The sequence below is a fragment of the Erpetoichthys calabaricus genome, chromosome 1, assembly GCF_900747795.2.
Source record: "Erpetoichthys calabaricus chromosome 1, fErpCal1.3, whole genome shotgun sequence".
NCBI lineage: Eukaryota > Metazoa > Chordata > Cladistia > Polypteriformes > Polypteridae > Erpetoichthys > Erpetoichthys calabaricus.
The window spans coordinates 106925313-106939836 of NC_041394.2; positions in this window are offsets into that span (position 1 = coordinate 106925313).

The window sequence follows — 14524 nt, forward strand, 5'->3', positions numbered from 1 at the left end:
AGCTTTGGCAGTAATGGAATATGGCATACATTAGGCAAGTACCAGTATAATGAGCAGTAGGGCAGTATAATGGGTGTAAATGCAGAACTTCTTGTATTTTGTGTAAAAACAAAGAGAGGAGATTCCTACCCTCAACAAAATACGGGCAAATTGGAAAGTCTGTTAAACGACTGAGAGGCAGCCATGCATGTAGCAGAATGCTATGAGTTAAAACATTTTGGTGTATACCATTATAAAAGTAAAAAGACATGTTCACCAGTGATTAATCTTTTTAAAATAAAAAGCACTAACTATAGTGTTTAGACAGACAGACAGACAGACAGACAGACAGACAGACAGACAGACAGATAGATAGATAGATAGATAGATAGATAGATAGATAGATAGATAGATAGATAGATAGATAGATAGATAGATAGTAATTGTTTTGTCCCAAGAGGGAAAATTATCTTTTTACGGAAGGTCAAGAAATAGAAATATTCTAACAAACAACAACAATGACCCACCTGAAAAACATACAATAATTACACAAAAATGATACTTCTGATTTAAGTAAAGATAAGAGAGCAGTCACAGTGAGGCATATTGTGGACGCATTGCTGTTGGTGTAAAAAGGCCCAAGCAGAATTTCTTTACACAGTTTTGTTTCATAAATCGATGGCTGAATGTCCTCAATCTTTGTGTGTTAGAGTGAGGATGTGCAGCTTTGTTTACAATGACACTCAGTTTGGTTTTAATTCTCTTCTTTGCTACTACCTCCAGGGGGTCCAGAGTGTGTCCTGTAACTGAGATTGACATTTTAATTAGCTTGTTGATTTGTTGAGCCTCTCTTTGAGGTGATGTTACCAGTCCAGCATACTACATTGTAGAAAATCACACTGGCCATCACAGAGCTATAGAAGATGTGACGGATATCACTTCCCACATTAAAGGAATGCAGTCTCCTAAGGACAAACAAACCTGCTCTGCCCTTTCTTATATAGTTCCTCTGTGCTACAAGACCAGTCCAGCTTGTCATTGATGTGGACCCCCAAACATTTATTGGAATGCACCACCCACATTCTGGGACTATACAGCAAATACACAATAATAACGCCTACTTTCATTATTGTGATGCAAGAGTAGCTTTAGGTCCGCCATAATTAAGGGCACTTAATTACAGCCACATTCACACTAACACCTTAAATCATATTAATGAAATCATTGGACAGAATCACACTATGCATGCTTTTCTTCAGGGAGCTGTCTTTACAAAATAATAATAATGTGTTAAATTGGCAAGATCCTGCCAGCATTGCTGCATAAGTCAATTTCCTTTTTGACAAAGAGATGTGAAAGACCAAATGAATTAGAAAAGAAGTGCAGTTGATACACTGTGCCTAAATGGGAAAAAAGAGTGTCTATCACACATCTATGAATATCAAATCCAAAGAGTCTAATGAACTACATTTTATCAAGGTAAAGTTTACTATTACTGCTCTTTACATAACCTATGTAAATAGTTCTGTTTGACTAACCCTGTTTTATAGGTCTGCATATATGTTAGTAAGGGGGAAAATGTAAACATTAGAATAAATAACAATTAATAATATTTCTGCTGTATAAAATTATTATTGCTACCCTTCTCCAATAGCAGGACTGACTTCATATGTGAGGCAGTGTATGTGGTACAAAGTCATGTTCTGAAGAGATCTATTTTTGTAATGTTTGTCATTAAAAGCTACTATTATTACTGAATCTATTTCACATTTTCTTCTAACAAGTTTGTGTTTTTACCAAAGAGAATCTATTTAATAAAATGTTTTGCCATGAGTCAAACATATATTTGTCTTTTTTTTTCAGTGCTATTATCTTGCCAGCAACCATACCACCTGCACTTCAGAACAGGTTATCCACCTGAAGCTAAGCATGTTCGGGCCTGGCCAGTACTTGGATGGGAGACCAACCAGGAAAGCTTGGGTTGCTGCTTGAAGAGGTGTTGGTGAATCCATCAGGAGGTGCTTACCTTGTGGTCTATCTGTGGATCCCAAACAAGGACACTGCACTGTAAAAATGATGCTGTCCTTTGGATGAGAAGTGAAACAGAGGTCCTGACTCAGGGTCCTTCAATAAGAGTAGGATGTGCCATGATGTTCTGGCTAAATTGCCCATGTCTGGTCACTTTGACTTCCTAGTCATCCCCTGCCCCTTATTGGCTAACTATCTGTCTCACCCATTCACCACCTAATAACTAATGTGTAGTGAGCACAATGGCACAAGAATGGCTGCTGTCACATCATCCAGGTGGATGCTACACAATGGAAGTGGTTGAAATGGTTCCTAATTCTCATCTTTGTGTAGGTTATACAATAGGTATATAATCTATATATATAATTCACTAAGTCCATGGAAAGCAAGACTCACACAAGACAGAGCCCCGCCCACCAACAATTCACTAAGCAGCCGACCATGGCATGCAAGACAGAGACCATGGGATACACACGACAGAGCCCCGCCCACCAACTCTAAGACCATGGGATATGCACGACAGAGCCCCGCCCGCCAACTCTAACCCTCCTCCTGAATCCACCCTCGCTCTCGAGGCACGTAGCACCTCACCAAACATCGCCTTTGTCGCTTTTGTCTCTGCTACAGTCCATATGCACCTCTGAGCCACGTTGACTTTTCATTATTCTTTTCGGTTCCAGCTGCTTTTCTATATATAATCCACCAAGTCGCCCAACCATGGGATACGCAGGCACACAAGACAGAGCCCCGCCCACCAACTCTAAGCCTCCTTCCGTGTCATGGGGTACACACGCCAGAGCCCCGCCTGCCAACCCTAACCCTCCTCCAGCGTCATGGGATACACAAGACAGAGCCCCACCCGCCAACTCTAACCCTCCTTCCGCGTCCACCCTCACTCTCGAGGCATGCGCACTGCCTGCTCATGTGCCAGCACGCAACACCTCACCAAACACCACCTCAGTCGCTTTCGTCTCTGCTACAGTCCACATGCACCTCTGAGCCACATTGACTTTTCATTGTTCTTTTCGGTTCCAGCTGCTTTTCTATATATAACCCACCAAGTCGCCTGACCATGGGATACGCACACACACAAGACAGAGCCCCGCCTGCCAACTCTAACCCTCCTTCCGCGTCATGGGGTACGCACAACAGAGCCCCGCCCACCAACTCTAGCACTTACTGTTGCCAGTTGCATTAACAAGCAACCTTTGTGGCGTCACATGCATGTACTTACACTGACAACAAATATGACAGCTCTTCCTCACGAACAAGATTTCGCAAGACGGGAAAAACGAAATACCTGCAACAATACCTTCACATTGTTTTCCTTTTATTTCTGATCCCGTTCAACAACTATGTGGCGACATCGACTTCTCAACTGTGACTCCGGAACAACTCAGTATGTGAACTATATTAAGCGTCACCAACGAAGACTCGCTACACCTTAATGAACAGGTACTGAAACTTATCCCTACCGACGAAGTAACTTTCACCAGCATTGACTCCATCTTCACAGACGATCCCGCACATTAACTTTCATTCCCCGAAGATTTTCTTAGCAGTTTTACTCCCACTGGCATGCCACCGCATAAACTCAAACTTAAAATTGGTTCAGTTGTCATGCTTCTCAGAAACTTCATGCCAGCAAGAAGTCTCTGTAAAGGCACTAGACTGACTGTTACCAGCATTCACCGCAATGTACTGGAGTGTAAAACAATCACAGCTGCTACCTCACAAACTGTCCATATTCCCCAGATTTCCCTGACCCCATCATATTCAAATTTGCCTTTTACTTTTACACACAGATAATTTCCTGTTAGATTGGCCTTTGCAATGACAATTAATAAGGCGCAGGGACAAACTTTCAAAAAGATATGCCTGTATTTGCCAAAACCATTTTTCAGTCACGGACAATTGTATGTTGTTCTCTCCAGAGTTACATCTTTTCATTCACTCACAGTCGTATCCTCAAACCCACCCCATTTGGACAACTATGTCTTTCAGGAAGTGTTCACCCATCAATAAATAATTATGCGGCGTATGCTACGCCGCAGGTTTGCTAGTTGTAATTAATTAGTTATTATAATTATGACATCCAAGTTAGAATTATTATTGTCAGCACTATTCTCCATCTTTTTTTACATTTTCATTTAGGGGGGTTGTTCCAAAAGTGAATTATCCATGTCTTCAACTTCTAAAAATGCATACAGCTATTTAGATTTCCCTTAATGTTTAAAGGCTCACTGCAAGTTTAGCATCCTAACATAAGGACATTTTCAAACTTGCTTAATCCACTAATCCATCTCTCTTTCAGGGAGTCAACCCTGGACAGAGCATCAATCTATCACAGACCCTAAAATATATTTTGTAATGCAGATTGGCATTGTAAAGTAAAAAAATAAATTAATAAAAAATCTTTTAGAGATTTTGCCTCAGGTATACTTGTGGGCATTGCCAAGTATTCCATTAGAAACTGAATTTTAATAAGCAGCCTTTCAAACACAAATTAGTGACAATTGCTTCTAAATGTTGTTTATCAGTACTGTGTTCTTCCCCTCACAGAACAATACACCAAAATTGAATATAATATTTTATAGAAGATGGGAATTCTCTGGGGATCCACGAACTAAGAATAACAACAAGGCCAAAACATTCCAAAAAATAAACATTTATTTTGCACAAAAAATATATATGATGAAAGGATGTACAAAATCTGCGGTGGGTTGGCACCCTGCCTGGGATTGGTTCGTGCCCTGTGTTGGCTGGGATTGGCTCCAGCGGACCCCCGTGACCCTGTGTTCGGATTCAGCGGGTTGGAAAATGGATGGATGGATGGATGGATGTACAAAATGAGAATACAAAGTACAAAACAAACCAAACAAAAACAAATTCTGCTGCCTCTGAGGTCTTTCTTGTACATTTCAGAACACCTGCCTATTATGCAGGATGCATTCTCCAATTGCACACCACAAAGTTTCACAACAGAGAACATCCTTTCACATTCACACTCTTGACTCATTCTCAATATTTTGGCTTGGTTTCCTATCACCAGTTGAGCTTTTTTTCTGTTTACATTCTGCCTCCATGTTCGCTGCACTTATGAAGAAAAGAAGGTTTTGAGTACCAACCCAGAATTACATCCAGGATAAACAAGCAAATAACTTCTAGGATTGTTCTCTGGAACTCCTAGAGCCTTCCTCCAGACTCTGCCCCGACTGAATCAGGAAGTCCCAGCACATCCTTAAATGGCCAGATAACTGTCAGTTAGCCTGGCTAACATAAAGCACAAGAGCTGAACATGATTGCTGTAATAGATTTCAACTTTAATTCAGTGGGGTGAACAAAACAATTGCATAAAAATGTGAGGCAACTAAAGCATTTTTTGAACACAATCCCTTCATTTCAGGGGCTCAAAAGTAATTGGACAATTGACTCAAAGGCTATTTCATGGGCAGGTGTGGGCAAGTCCGTCGTTATGTCATTATCAATTAAGCAGATAAAAGGCCTGGAGTTGATTTGAGGTGTGGTGCTTGCATGTGGAAGATTTTGCTGTGAACAGACAACATGCGGTCAAAGGAGCTCTCCATGCAGGTGAAAGAAGCCATCTTTAAATTGCGAAAACAGAAAAAACCCATCCGAGAAATTGCGAGTATATTACGAGTGGCAAAATCTACAGTTTGGTACATCCTGAGAAAGAAAGCAAGCACTGGTGAACTCAGCAACGCAAAAAGACCTGGACGTCCACGGAAGACAACAGTGGTGGATGATCGCAGAACCATTTCCATGGTGAAGAGAAACCCCTTCACAATAGCCAACCAAGTGAACAACACTCTCCAGGGGGTAGGCGTATCGATATCCAAGTCTACCATAAAGAGAAGACTGCATGAAAGTAAATACAGAGGGTGCACTGCAAGGTGCAAGCCACTCATAAGCCTCAAGAATAGAAAGGCTAGATTGGACTTTGCTAAAGAACATCTAAAAAAGCCAGCACAGTTCTGGAAAAACATTTTTTAGACAGATGAAACCAAGATCAACCTCTACCAGAATGATGGCAAGAAACAAGTATGGAGAAGGCGTGGAACAGCTCATTATCCAAAGCATACCACATCATCTGTAAAACACAGTGGAGGCAGTGTGATGGCTTGGTTGGGCATGCATGGCTGCCAGTGGCACTGGGACACTAGTGTTTATTGATGATGTGACACAGGACAGAAGCAGCCAAATTAATTTTGAGGTGTTCAGAGACATCCTATCCTGTCTGCTCAAATCCAGCTAAATGCAGTCAAATTGATTGGGTGGCATTTCATGATACAGATGGACAATGACCCAAAACATACAGCCAAAGCAACCCAGGAGTTTATTAAAGCAAAGAAGTGGAAAATTCTTGAATGGCCAAGTCAGTCACCTGATCTTAACCCAATTGATCATGCATTTCACTTGTTGAAGACTAAACTTCAGACAGAAAGGCCCACAAACAAACAGCAACTGAAAGCCGCTGCAGTAAAGGCCTGGCAGAGCATTAAAAAGGAGGAAACCCAACATCTGGTGATGTCCATGAGTTCAAGACTTCAGGCTGTCATTGCCAGCAAAGGGTTTTCAACCAAGTATTAGAAATGAACATTTTATTTCCAGTTATTTAATTTGTCCAATTACTTTTGAGCCCCTGAAATGAAGGGATTGTGTTAAAAAAATGCTTTAGTTGCCTCACATTTTTATGCAATCGTTTTGTTCACCCCACTGAATTAAAGCTGAAAGTCTGCACTTCAACTGCATCTGAATTGTTTCATTTAAAATTCATTGTGGTAATGTACAGAACCAAAATTAGAAAAAAGTTGTCTCTGTCCAAATATTTATGGACCTAACTGTACATACAGTGCATCCGGAAAGTATTCACAGCGCATCACTTTTTCCACATTTTGTCATGTTACAGCCTTATTCCAAAATGGATTAAATTCATTTTTTTCCTCAGAATTCTACACACAACACCCCATAACGACAACGTGAAAAAAGTTTACTTGAGATTTTTGCAAATTTATTAAAAATAAAAAAATTGACAAAGCACATGTACTGTACATAAGTATTCACAGCCTTTGCCATGAAGCTCAAAATTGAGCTCAGGTGCATCCTGTTTCCCCTGATCATCCTTGAGATGTTTCTGCAACTTAATTGGAGTCCACCCATGGTAAATTCAGTTGATTGGACAGGATTTGGAAAGGCACACACCTGTCTATATAAGGTCCCACAGTTGACAGTTTATGTCAGAGTACAAACCAAGCATGAAGTCAAAGGAATTGTCTGTAGACCTCCGAGACAGGATTGTCTCGAAGGACAAATCTGGGGAAGGTTACAGAAAAATTTCTGCTGCTTTGAAGGTCCCAATGAGCACAGTGGCCTCCATCATCCATAAGTGGAAGAAGTTCAAAACCACCAGGACTCTTCCTAGAGCTGGCCGGCCATCTAAACTGAGCGATCGGGGAAGAAGGGCCTTAGTCAGGGAGGTGACCAAGAACCTTCCAGAAGGACAACCATCTCTGCAGCAATCCATCAATCAGGCCTGTATAGTAGAGTGGCCAGACGGAAGCCACTCCTTAGTAAAAGGCACATGGCAGCCCGCCTGGAGTTTGCCAAAAGGCACCTGAAGGACTCTCAGACCATGAGAAAGAAAATTCTCTGGTCTGATGAGACAAAGATTGAACTCTTTGGTGTGAATGCCAGGCGTCACGTTTGGAGGAAACCAGGCACCGCTCATCACCAGGCCAATACCATCCCTACAGTGAAGCATGGTGGTGGCAGCATCATGCTGTGGGGATGTTTTTCAGCGACAGGGACTGGGAGACTAGTCAGGATAAAGAGAAAGATGACTGCAGCAATGTACAGAGACATCCTGGATAAAAACCTGCTCCAGAGCGCTCTTGACCTCAGACTGCGGTGACGGTTCATCTTTCAGCAGGACAACGACCCTAAGCACATAGCCAAGATATCAAAGGAGTGGCTTCAGGACAACTCTGTGAATGTCCTTGAGTGGCCCAGCCAGAGCCCAGACTTGAATCCGATTGAACATCTCTGGAGAGATCTTAAAATGGCTGTGCACCGACGCTTCCCATCCAACCTGATGGAGCTTGAGAAATGCTGCAAAGAGGAATGGGCGAAACTGGCCAAGGATAGGTGTGCCAAGCTTGTGGCATCATATTCAAAAAGACTTGAGGCTGCAATTGCTGCCAAAGGTGCATCGACAAAGTATTGAGCAAAGGCTGTGAATCCTTATGTACATGTGATTTCTCAGTTTTTTCATTTTTAATAAATTTGCAAAAATCTCAAATAAACTTTTTTCACGTTGTCATTATGGGGTGTTGTGTGTAGAATTCTGAGGAAAAAAATGAATTTAATCCATTTTGAAATAAGGCTGTAACATAACAAGATGTGGAAAAAGTGATGCGCTGTGAATACTTTCTGGATGCACTGTATATATATATATATATATATATATAATATATACAGTGGAACCTGGGTTTGCGAGTAACTTGGTTTACGAGTGTTTTGCAAGACAAGCAAAAATTTTTAATAAATTTTCACTTGCAGTACGAGTAGTTTGTCTGCTGAGCGTCATGTGATCACAACTGAGCTGATGGTTCTTCTCTCTCTCTCACTGCGGGATTGTGGGCAATCGTCTCCTATTCTCCGTCTGAGTCGGCGTGCCTCACTCATATAGTCAACATCCGTACGAGCGTATAGTGTTTACTACAGTATTAGCATTGTGACTGTGTGCGCGTGCATGTGTGTGTGTGTGCACGCGCGCGCTTGTGTGTGTGTGTGTGTGTATGTGTGCTCACGCGCCCTCATGTGTGTGTGTGTGTATGTGTGCTTGCGCACGCTCGTGTGTGTGTGTGCTTGCGTGCGCGTGTATGCTGTGACGTGCGAGTCCCTGTCTTGCACCCTAAAACACGAAGCTGAGTCTCTGTACTTTAGCAACACAAGCTTTATTCAGCTTGAAACAGCAACAGCGCGGTTATTTATACACAGACACAGCAGTCAGGCAGGGCCCTGCACATTTATAATGTTCCTTGTTCCTTGTATCACCCATTGACGGCAGACGCTTATAGCATGAACGCGATCTTTTCAGATTCGCTTTTACGGAGAACTGCTACAGCACTGGGAGACTGCGATTGCTTTGGGATGCTCTTCCGCATGTCATCACGTTGGGTGGAATCCCACAAGAGTTTAGAAACCCACTCACACCAGCCATGATTCTTTTCAAAGGTAAAGTGCAAGTTAATTTGTTTTATGTATTTTTACTTTATATTTTGTATTAATCATTTTTATATGAATAGTTTTGGGTTGTGGAACAAATCATCTGAGTTTCCATTATTTCTTATGGGGAAATTCACTTTGATATACGAGTGCTTTGGACTACGAGCACGTTTCCGGAACGAATTATGCTCGCAAACCGAGGTTCCACTGTATATACATATATATATATTTATATATATACTAGCTGTGTAAGCCTGTGCTGTAAAAAGCCTGGAGTCCTAGAAACTTGTCAGAAAAAAATTGAAATACAGAGATGTCAGGTAATTGAAAGGAACTACTCTGGGCATCTCTCTCCTAGGAGGATTAATTTTACTGATGTGCTGGCATTGCTTGTGTATTAGCAGCGGGAGGAAAAGTACAAGGGGTACCATTTTGCCGATATGCTCACCTCACTTCTGTATTAGCGGCTAAGCAAGTGACTTTCTTCAGAGGTTTCGCTTTGCCGCCGTGCTGTCTCGCTTGTGTATCCTCTGAGATGAGGCCCTTAGACCAACTCCACCTCTCACTTCCAGGCCGGACAGACACAAACACACTTCCACGCTTAGATGTTTATATACAAGATATATATATATATATATATCCTAGGGGGCTGTGCCCCCTACTCGCTGCGCTCACCCACCCCATAACCCCCACCCCCAGGGGTGTGCTTCATGCTAGCTACTTCGTGTCTCTGTCGCTCGCATTGTAAAGGGGGGTGGGTGGGGATTGAATGCACACTAAAGATGGATCAGCTGCTGGCTTGCTGCTAGCTGCTACCGAGCTGCGTGATCTGCATGTCGCGCTGCGCATCAATCATTTAAAAGCCTGTACAGCAGCTGTCCTTTCCTCTCACTTCCTTGGACATTAAAGTGTCTCCGAGAAATTGTTTGTAAGTAAGATGTGACATGCAAGAAGTCTCGCTGGACTTCAAAGTGTCTCTCCGAGATGATCATATCTCGACCCAAGATTTTTTTATGTAACACATATATATATATATATATATATATATATATATATATATATATATATATATATATATATATACACAGTATATACATATATATATATTTATAAAGAGAGAGAGTCTTTGTTCCTCCTTGCTGCTATTCCACTTTTGGGTATGATTGTACCATTGCTTGACCTCCCCTAATGGTAGTCCTACCATTACATTTGTCTTATAATTAAGGCCTGGCTGGGATCTAGTCCTTCTATGTAATATCACATAATGCCTTCTATTCTGCAGTACAATACAGTTTATAAATGTGTTCAGCCTGCAATAGGGTGTGATATGTCAGCTGACCCAAAGGCAGGTGACCTGACTGTCCCCAAACCAATACAGTATGGAATGTGGCCTGGGGTTGTGTTTGGAATTTCTTGGGTGGCTTTAAAAGGTTGAGGGTTGTGATGCTCACATTTCCGTCTTTAATCCGGGACATCATGAGTCATGATTGAGGATAGATTGGGCAATGATGACACATACACACAGCAAGTAATAATGTGACAGTGCTTAATGCTTTTATTCCAACAAATCAAACAAGAAAGTATTTCAAAACAAAAATATAGTGCAGTGCAGACTTTATAATAAATAAATAATCCTTAATGAAAAAGCAGTGTCCAGTGGAGACTAAAATTAATCAATAAATAAATGAAAATCCAGGTTTAAAACAAAGTCAGGATTGGTCTCCATCAAACCATCACAAGCTTCTGTGCTTCTTTCTCAAACTGATATCTCTTCTGAATATCCATTACAGTCTCCTCAATGAAAGGAGACGTCTTCTGACAGGCATAGTTAAACCCTTCATTCCTGCTTGTGTTTCTGTCACCACCTCCCTGGCCTCCAGCGGGAACACTGCAAGCCCTGCTGATTCCTTCCTCTGTCAGCCTTTAGTGGGAGCTCACTTGAAGCGTATGGTCACTCCTGCTATTCCAGATACTCAGCAGGATCGACCCCGGTATGCCACTGCTTCACTTGGGACATTATTCCTGACTGACTGCCTCCTCTCTGTAGCAACACTGGCTCAGACGCAATCTGACTTATTTCCTTGCTTTCTTTTAACCTCTTGAACATTTGTTCTTTTTATGACCTTTTCTAAACTCCTCCTCCTCTATCCTGCTCATGCTCCTTTTTACACCTGTGGGCGCAGGTACCTTAATTTTGGACCTAACAGCACTGTGGAAGATTGTGGGTTCGCTTCCCGGTTCTTCCCTGTGTGGATAGCGCTTTGAGTACTGAGAAAAGCTCTATATAAATGTAATGAATTATAATTATTATTATTATTATTATTATTAATAAGGAAATCAGCCAAACCACATGTATCTGCACGTAAATGTGGGCTCCGCCTCATCAACACCCAGGGGCTGCTCTGCCACACTGCTGCACACACCTTCACCCCTCTGACCCTGAGTGTACTGTTTTTAATCTAAAACCTACACAACGCCATAGACCCCTAACATGTTTATCACAAGGGTAAGACTCAGTTGGGTGACCTGGAATGAATCATATAAAAAAGTGTAATTACTTATGTTTGCTAATCCTTCTCTATAATACTCTTATTAGGACACACACACAGAATTAAGAGCAGGCCCCATACAGTCATTCAAATCATACAGACTACATTATTAAGTTATCATAAGATATTATAGGATGACAACCACTAACCACAAAATCAGTCAGTAATGTTATTGTTAGTGTCACTGACAGCTGCTTTATGATTTACAAAAGCAAAATTTAAAAATTGATATGGAATGGTTCATTTCCGTACTTCCATATAATACCACAGGAAATCACTCAACAGAAGATTTTACAATAAAAACAATTGATTGTACTGTTTGACGCTATACAATCAAGTACATTAGCTTATGTAATATTAATTGTGAGCACAAATAAATGTAGAGCAAAATGGAAAGAGAATTAAATGAAGTGAACATCTTACATAATGTTTAATTTAAAACTGAACACACTGGGTCAAATGAAGTAAACATGCTGCATCGATAAACCGATTGGAGCCTTAATGGCTCTGTTTGTGTCGACCTTTACAGATCTAAGTGTGTGTCTGTTTCTGTGTCTGTATTTGTGTGTGTTCATTTATTTCTCTTCATCATCCAGCATGTGTTCTGTTACAGCAAACAAGCTGTCTGCTATCTTCACTTAGAAATTTCTTTGAGGTCGTATGCATGTGTGCACATGTGCCTCAGTCTGTCTACGTGTATATTTAAATAAATTATGTCTCTTAAAAACTACTTGTGCAAAAATAGGCCTAGTCCTGTAAATAAATGGAGAAGACTGCAAAAATCCTGGTTACATTAAAGATTTGTACGGCAGTTACATACAGTAGGTCAATCCGTTATTGAAGGATTTGGAGATGGATGAAACTGGACCAAATACAATGGGTCTGGAGCCTGTAATGAGACACATATGATGCAGCATTGTTTGAAAAAGAAACATTTTTTCACAAATTGTCATTTCAAATATGTTTCCACAGACACCATGCTAAAATCAACTTTTCTTAATGTTTATCTCTGGTTTCATAGAACCAGAACCTAACCTGATAGCAGTTTTTTTACTCCATCACCAAACTTCCATTTACATGCAAGCAAAAATGTTATTTGAATATTTTTAAAGGTAAATATTTTCACAAATGTTAGAAAGATTGCATAATAGGTTACTAAGTATTATGGTAGGCAATAGTACTTTTGGGACCTTTAAAACTCAACTAGATGTTGTTTTGTAGAAATTAGATGAATAGGATTGGTGAGCTTGTTCCTAAAGTACTACTATCTACTATACTACTTGATAACTTATTCCATGTGTCTGTGGTTTTCTTTGTAGTATTTGTGCAAAACTTCCCCTTAAGAAATTCCATCTGGGTCCCTATGTTCTTTTTGATGAATTTACTTCAAAGTAACAGCCAGGATTCATTGTTCCAATTCCCTTCAAAATTTAAATCATAGACACATGGAATTAATTACCAAGCAGTATGTTACAGGGTGGTATTTTAGGGATTTTCAAAAGTCAACTTGATGTTATTTTGGAAAAATTAGTTGAATGAAACTGACAAGCTTTTTTGGGCTGAATGACCTGTTTATGTCAAAAATGTTCTAAATAATCTCTGTCCAACCTAAGGTTTAATTCCTTCCTTTCTTTCATCATAGCTGTTACCTTACTGTCCTCAGTCTTCAGAGTCATGCCTGTGGCCTTAAGGGGGCACTGCAGCTCACCAAACCTAACCCAGACAGACACAGGAACAAGTCTCACAACAGACTGGCTTTTTATTTTGTTGTGGGAAATGCTTCACAATCGTTTCCCACCACCAAAGCACAGTACAAAGCACTATAGTAAATAGCAATACATCACTTTCTTTCTTTCTTTCTTTCTTTCTTTCTTTCTTTCTTTCTTTCTTTCTTTCTTTCTTTCTTTCTTTCTTTCTTTCTTTCTTTCTTTCTTTCTTTCTTTCTTTCTTTCTGGGAACCCAACAGGGCCAGCCAAGCTATCAACTTCCAATTGCCCAGTGGGAATCTGAGGGGGGCTGCCATCTAGCAATCCGGAGCAGATAATGCCCTGAGTATGTTTTCTTCCCCGGTCCTTCCTAATGAAGGCATTTCGGCTTGGTAAGGGTGCTATGCTATAAAGGAATTAAATTTGGTTTCCAAAAGACCTATTCACATGAAGGTTCTGGAAATAACCATTATTTATTTAGATCTGTAACAGGCTCCATGCAGTAAATAATCATGAACAGAGGTAACAGATCTGTGAAATACCAATGTGTCCTGATTTTAAAAGAACTCTCACCACATACAGTAACACAAACCAAGACCAGGTTTTTCTTAATCAGCTAGAGCCCTGCCAGATACCCTATCATAAATTAAAGATATAATTTTTTTCATATATTACAAAGATTTTCAAAGCACAAAGAACCAACTTCATACAGAAAAACCTATTCCTAGAATGAAACAGTGCTTTGTCAATAAATAGCTCTAAGAGAAACCACACAACCCAGTAAAGAACCATAAAGTGCCATTAAAGAACCAGTACTTTTAAGAGTGTAGTTGCTTTTCTCTGCACTTTCTGTAGCAATGCTATACGTCTATATGTAATATGGAAACCAAAGCTGCACACAATTCACCAGATGGGCCTAATTAATGCATTATACTGTATTATATTATCATCTGCAAACTTAACCAGCTTGTTATTTCAGTAGGTAATAATAAGGGCAGTGGCCCCAGCACAGAT